Source organism: Nematolebias whitei, chromosome 5 (genome assembly GCF_014905685.2).
Source record: "Nematolebias whitei isolate Nwh7 chromosome 5, NemWhi1, whole genome shotgun sequence".
NCBI lineage: Eukaryota > Metazoa > Chordata > Actinopteri > Cyprinodontiformes > Rivulidae > Nematolebias > Nematolebias whitei.
In genome coordinates this window covers 21,829,994-21,836,211 of record NC_056502.1, presented here as the reverse complement: position 1 = coordinate 21,836,211, position 6,218 = coordinate 21,829,994, and positions in this window count along the sequence as shown.

Below are 6,218 nucleotides of genomic sequence, written 5' to 3'. Positions count from 1 at the left end.
ACATATATATATATATATGTTTTTGTTGTGTGTGTTTTAGGAGTTTATGTATGGAAGCCTATTCCACTCTAAAAAATAAAAAATAAAATCCTCTGACTTCTAATTATGAGATAGTGTCTCATTTATGACTTAGCATCACAAAACTAGAAGACACTATCTTTTAATTATGAAATTATGACATAATTTTAACACGCCAAGTTATAAAAATACGATGCAAAGTCATACTTTTGATTTAGTGTCTCGTAATAATGAGATGCGAAGTCATGAGGTTTTTTTTTTCCTGTGGAAAAAAATTATTTCCGTATTTTAGGCTTCTCATTTTATTGTTCACATCTGATTTTTGGTATTTGTGTTAGGTAACTTGCTGTTTTGTCTTTTCCTACATTGTAGCCTGTGTTATAAGGAATATTGTCCTGTGATTAAAAAAAACAAAAAACATTGTCTTGTTTTCAGAGCAAATATTTTTGTGATATTTTGTCTTCCAAAATATGTGATTTGTTTTAAAATTATCAGTTCAGTTCAATTCAAGAATACTTTATAATTCCAAAGAGAAATTAGATATAACTCATCATCTTGGTTTCATTAAAGAGTTGTTCTAGATGCTGATGGCTGTGGGTAGGAAGGACCTCTTGTACTTACACTGGATCTGAAAAAAAAAAAAAAAAAAAACTGTTGCAGATGATAAGCTAATTTTCTTTATTAAACAATAAAATGACTAACACAATATGTTTGGAACTCACTGAATATATGAAAAATAACCAAGAAGACACATTTTGACTGATTAAAAAGTATTTTAGCTTCAATAAGTTTTCAAAAGATCTGTAAGTGGAACACTTGACATATACAGTCAATGATCAGCCGAAGAATGAAGCATTAAGTCCCGTGTCACCCTGGATGTATTTTCCATTTTTTACACCATGCTTGACTTTAATAAACTGTGCACGTGTTGTCCTTTTGTCCTCCACATGCACACTTGCTTCATTTTTAGGCATAGAACTGCACAATATGCTTTGATGGTCAAGTACTGGACAGACAATAAGTCAAAAAGCAGCCAAAGTCAAAAGAAAAACTTTGAAAAACCTTCAGAAAGTGTTTCAGATAATAATTTACTTATTTTAGTAAGTTACACTCATACAGACCTAAAGACAGTCGCACTTGAAGAATGTTGAATGATTCAAAACATAACCTAAAGAATACATGAGCACAAATAAAAACTTGTGCGTTGCTCCTTTTAAAGACTTGTTGGAGAATGAATAAGAGAGTCGGGGTCTTGGACAGTCATAAAATGTATTTTATATGTGTGTAACCAGTCTGTTGTCTTAGCAGCGCAACACAGTTTATAGCATTGTGCGTAACTTTACAACAACCCCTTTCAGATCACTTTATTAGAGGTATTAAAACGTTTTACCAATTTTCTGAAAAAGTACACACAGCAGACATCAAACTAGCAAAAACAAAATCCAGCCAAGGCATTGATGAAACCTCATTCAGTTTACAAAGTGTACTGTATCACTGAAAATGAGTGAGAAAACTGAGAGGTGGAAAAAATGCCTTTATGAAACACAGGTGGGACTGCTGTTCTGGACCTCATCTCTGACAAAGACAAGACCACCTACAAGGTTGTCTGCCTGTTGGTACGGACTCTGGAGGTAAGAACGAGCGGGTGTCCATTGACACTAGAGATATCTTTTGATGGGATATACACATTTACATTACATTGAACAACTGCTGCGATATTAACAAACTGTATTTATCAAATCAACTAAATCAAATGAATCAAACCCAATTTTCTTGAGCCATTTGGGAATTTTTTTCCTTCAACTACAAAATACTAGAAACTAATGGCAGTTATGAAAAAAACAATGTGTTGTTCTAAAATATCTCAATATAGTAAAATGAAGTTTAAAAAGTACTTATTTTATCTGTTCCCTCAAGTCGTCCTCCTCCATCTCACTCTGTCCTCTGCATCCTCTGTCCTCACTACCTCCACGTCCTCTCTAACCACGTACATATGTCTCCTCTTTGGCCTCCCTCTTTGTCTTTTTCCTGCAGCTGCGTTTCTAATATCCTTCTACCAATATACCCACTGTCCCTCATCCGGACGTGTCCAAACCATCTCAGTCTGGCCTCTCTAACTTTATCTTCCTGTGCTGTACCTCTGATCATCTCATTCCTAATCTTCTCCATCCTTATGTTTGTCACTCCAAGAAAACCTTAATATCTTCATTTCGGCCAATTCCATTTTTTTCTCCTGCCTTCAGGTCAATGCCATTGTCTCCAAATCAAACAACATGGTCTCCCCACTGTCTTGTAAGCTTTTCCTTTCACCTTTACTGCCACACTTTTATTACAAATAACTCATGAAACTTTTCTTCATCCACTTCATCCTGTCTGGACTCTCTTTTTCACCTCTACCATTCAACAAGGTATACATGGACAGTTGACTTCTGCTCTTTGTAGCCTCTTTGTTTTCCCTGAATCAACCTTTTTACACGCATACTCTGTCCTGCTACAGCTGATTTTCATTCCTCTTCTTTGTCCACTACTCCCAAGTTTTCTTCCACCTGTTCCCTGTTCTCATCTCAAATGACATATCACAGATCACAGCTATATTATCTTTAACAAGTATAACCTGGTGCAAACAGGTCTCGCTTGTAAATGAGTCCTTGAGGTTCAATGAGACTAAACTGTTTAAATAAAGATTGAAGGAAAGTATCCTTCACAGCCTGATCCCTCTGTCTCGCCAGATGATACAAGTCTTTTTCTCCCTCCTTAGTGTCCAGCCTCTTGGAAAACTCATCGGACACCTTCTGTTTCACCTTTGATACCTCACTCTTTGCCCTATGTTGAATCTCCTTAAAGTCTGGTATACTCCCTTCAGTCCTTCAGTTCTAATCTTTTCTCGGTCCAGATGACACACCATGTAAGTTCCTACCTGTCTCCCTTATCACTGTTGCTGCAGTAACCCCGTCAAGCTGCTTTTTACCACCCAGAGTTTTTAACAGCTCCTCTCTGAACTCCTCACAACAGTCTTCTTTTCTCATCTTCCACCATTTGGTCTTCCACTCTGACTTTAATTCTGGGAGTGATTATAGATGATAAATTGACATGGAAAAAACATATTAGTTTTGTAAGAACTAAAATTTCCAGGTCTATAGCAATGCTACATAAAGTACGAGAATTTCTGACTGATAAAGCGTTGTGTCTATTGTACAATACAATTGTTGTGCCACATTTGATTTATTGTGTTGCTATCTGGGGTACAGCTTGTAAAACTGCAACCAAGTCTATTTTTATTTTACAAAAAAGAGTTATAAGAGTTATCGCAAAAAAGCATTATCGCCATCCTTCAAGTATTTTGTTTTATCAACTGAAAATTCTTAAGTTTTATGATTTGGTGGATTACAATATTCTATTATTTATGTACAAGGCTCAGAACCAAAATTTACCATCAAACATAAAAGTGTATTTCGTTAAAAGGAATAGTTGTTATAATTTAAAGGGAACAGATATTTTTGTAAAGATGAAATATAGAACAAGTTTTAAGGGTAGGTCTACTTCGATCAAGGGAATTAGTTTATGGAATGGTATGGATAATGATATCAAAAAGGAGAATTCATTAGTTGTATTTAAAAAAAGATTAAGAATGTATTGATGATGAAATATATTTAAGTTGGATAATGGTATGGAATTATAATGAATTGTGATAAGTTTTATGGTTGGTTGTATTATGTATTGTTTGAATAGATTGTTTTGAATTGATATTGTTTAGAAGTGGCAGAAATGATAAGAATTTGTTCTTCTTCTGCTGCCTTTCATTTTATATGTATCTGTAGATGAACAGATGCTGGGATGTATTCATCATTTAACGCGAGTTCCTCATTTTTCTGGACTGAATAAAACGTGCATTGAATTTAAGGAAATGCAAACGTGAGACGTCATTTAGATTTGACCCATCAAAATGAATGCGGTCATTTATTTACAGAATCAAATTTAACATCAAACATGTACATTAATTTGGCAAATTATGAAAATAACAACAAAGCAATCAATCAGGAAAAATCATACGGCCATGATTTTTCCGTTGCTGCACCACAGACATGTATAAAACTGTACAACTATGACTTTTACCCACACGGATGTGAATAAGCACTTTACACAGACATTTCTAAATATCTGGGAGAATTTCTACTTCATAGGAAAGTTTAAAGATGGAAAGAAGTTTAGGGGGAGTAAAGGATGGTGTGTGAGGGAAATTAAGTGTTTTCCAGAACCGACACTCTCCATCAGAAGCCCAGCTCGCCTCGGTACGCTTGGTAGGAAACTTGACCCATTACCTCTCTGATGATAATCAGCAGATATGGTGTTCCGTTAACGCTACCGGTCCAGCGTCTCCTTAGAATGGCTGTTGCCCGTCAGAAGTAGTGGCGAGGCTCTGTTCGACACACCTTCACCTCAGTGGAAAATGTTATAATCCCATGGAACTCGGAAGAGCTTCGTTGTCATGTCAGGAACTCCAACAGCACTCCATCAGAACTTTAGAACTCTGAACTCTCGAACTCTCCGAAAACTCTGTGAGTCTGTGTCTGTGAGTCTCTCCGTGTCCCTGTGAGTCTGTGTAAACCAGGAAGTACTGACATTTTAAAGGCTCTTTCCCGGTTCACTTTTTGGGATTTTTCATTGGTCAGAAACGACCAGAAGGGGTGTGTTTTTGTGACGTAAGGGGTTAGAGACAGCGAGAATTGTTATGAGACAGCTCAGAAATGTTCTCACAGACCGAGAGGGTTCTGTTTTGGCGTGCCTAAGACACCGGTGCAAAACATCTCTATTTACGTCTGAGAGGATTCTAAAACATGACAGTTTTAACATAACAACTTGTTTTTCGTTTGACTGTAACCTTGTAAACGCACACACTTGCTCATTCAAAAGCAGAAATCAGAAAAATGCATAAACTCTGCACAGCTTTTAACATGAGAATAAAATCATTACTCAGTTAATAAAATTGATTAGTTCACTGCAACATCTAAAATGGTTTGAACTAAGACACTTTGATTATCAACATTTGTAAGATAGTAATGATAATAAAAAGAGAGTGTTCTTTTCACTTGAATCTTCAAGAAAGAAAGTCTCAGGATGGGTGAACCTGTATTTATGGAGTCAAATACATGAAATGACAGCTTCTGTCCCACAAGGTTCTAAAGGTCAAGAGTTTTGACCTTAGACTGGGTTTCGACGTAGGCTTAGTCCACTACAGTCCCCCCTTTGGAAATCATCACCTGTCCATGGAGATGAATTCCAACTATGGACTTACGTCGTCGATCGTCCTTGAAGCTTGATGTAATCCAGCAAAGAAACAGGAGTCAAGAGTAATCCAGCAAGGAAAACAAAAGTCAAGGTAATCCCACAATGTTCTTGGTAATTCCATTGTGTTGATTATAATTCCATATCGTCTCGATACTCCATTGTAGCAATGCTTTAACCCCTTGGAAACAGAGTCTGTAATCCACTGGAAAAAGTCATATAATCCACAATGGTAAATCCACAACGATTGGAAGTGTTGATTAATCAGCATACAGAGGGGTACCCTTGGATTGAACTGAAGAAGCGGCCACCGGATGAAGAGTGGAGACCAACGTCAGGATTGCAGGTCGCCTCCAGCGAAGGTCGTCTCCAGCGACGTCCAGCCTGTGCCGTTCTGGTTCAATGTGTCATGCAATTATGTGGTTTAAGGTGGGCTTATGAAGGGGATTTTACATAAGGCCTTAAACTATATGCACCTGGTGTGTAAGCTATTATGGTTGGGAACAGCTACAACTACCAGTTAAGGGGTGGAGCATGCTGAAAAGGGGTAACTACAGGGGTTTAAGCCTATAGAAAAGGGTTCCAAACTACTTTTCCATTTCTAACTTGGGTTAAGTTAGCTTTACATGGCAAAATATAGTTTGGTTCAAATGTCTGTTGTCTTGTAGACGAACGACTTGAGATTGGGTGTTTGGTTTCCCCATAAATGTTTTGGAAGTCTATGGCGAGACTTATCAAAAAGAATTAGCTATCCCCCGAATAGAATTGTTCGAGTAGGTTCGGCTTAAGCGATGTGAGACCAATGTAGATTATGGTACTTAAAGTAGCAATAATATACATTGACTCCGCAAAGATTGCAATTTAATGAATGAACTGCATGTTGGCATGGTTAAAGGCCTCTTAGTCTCTAACTTAAC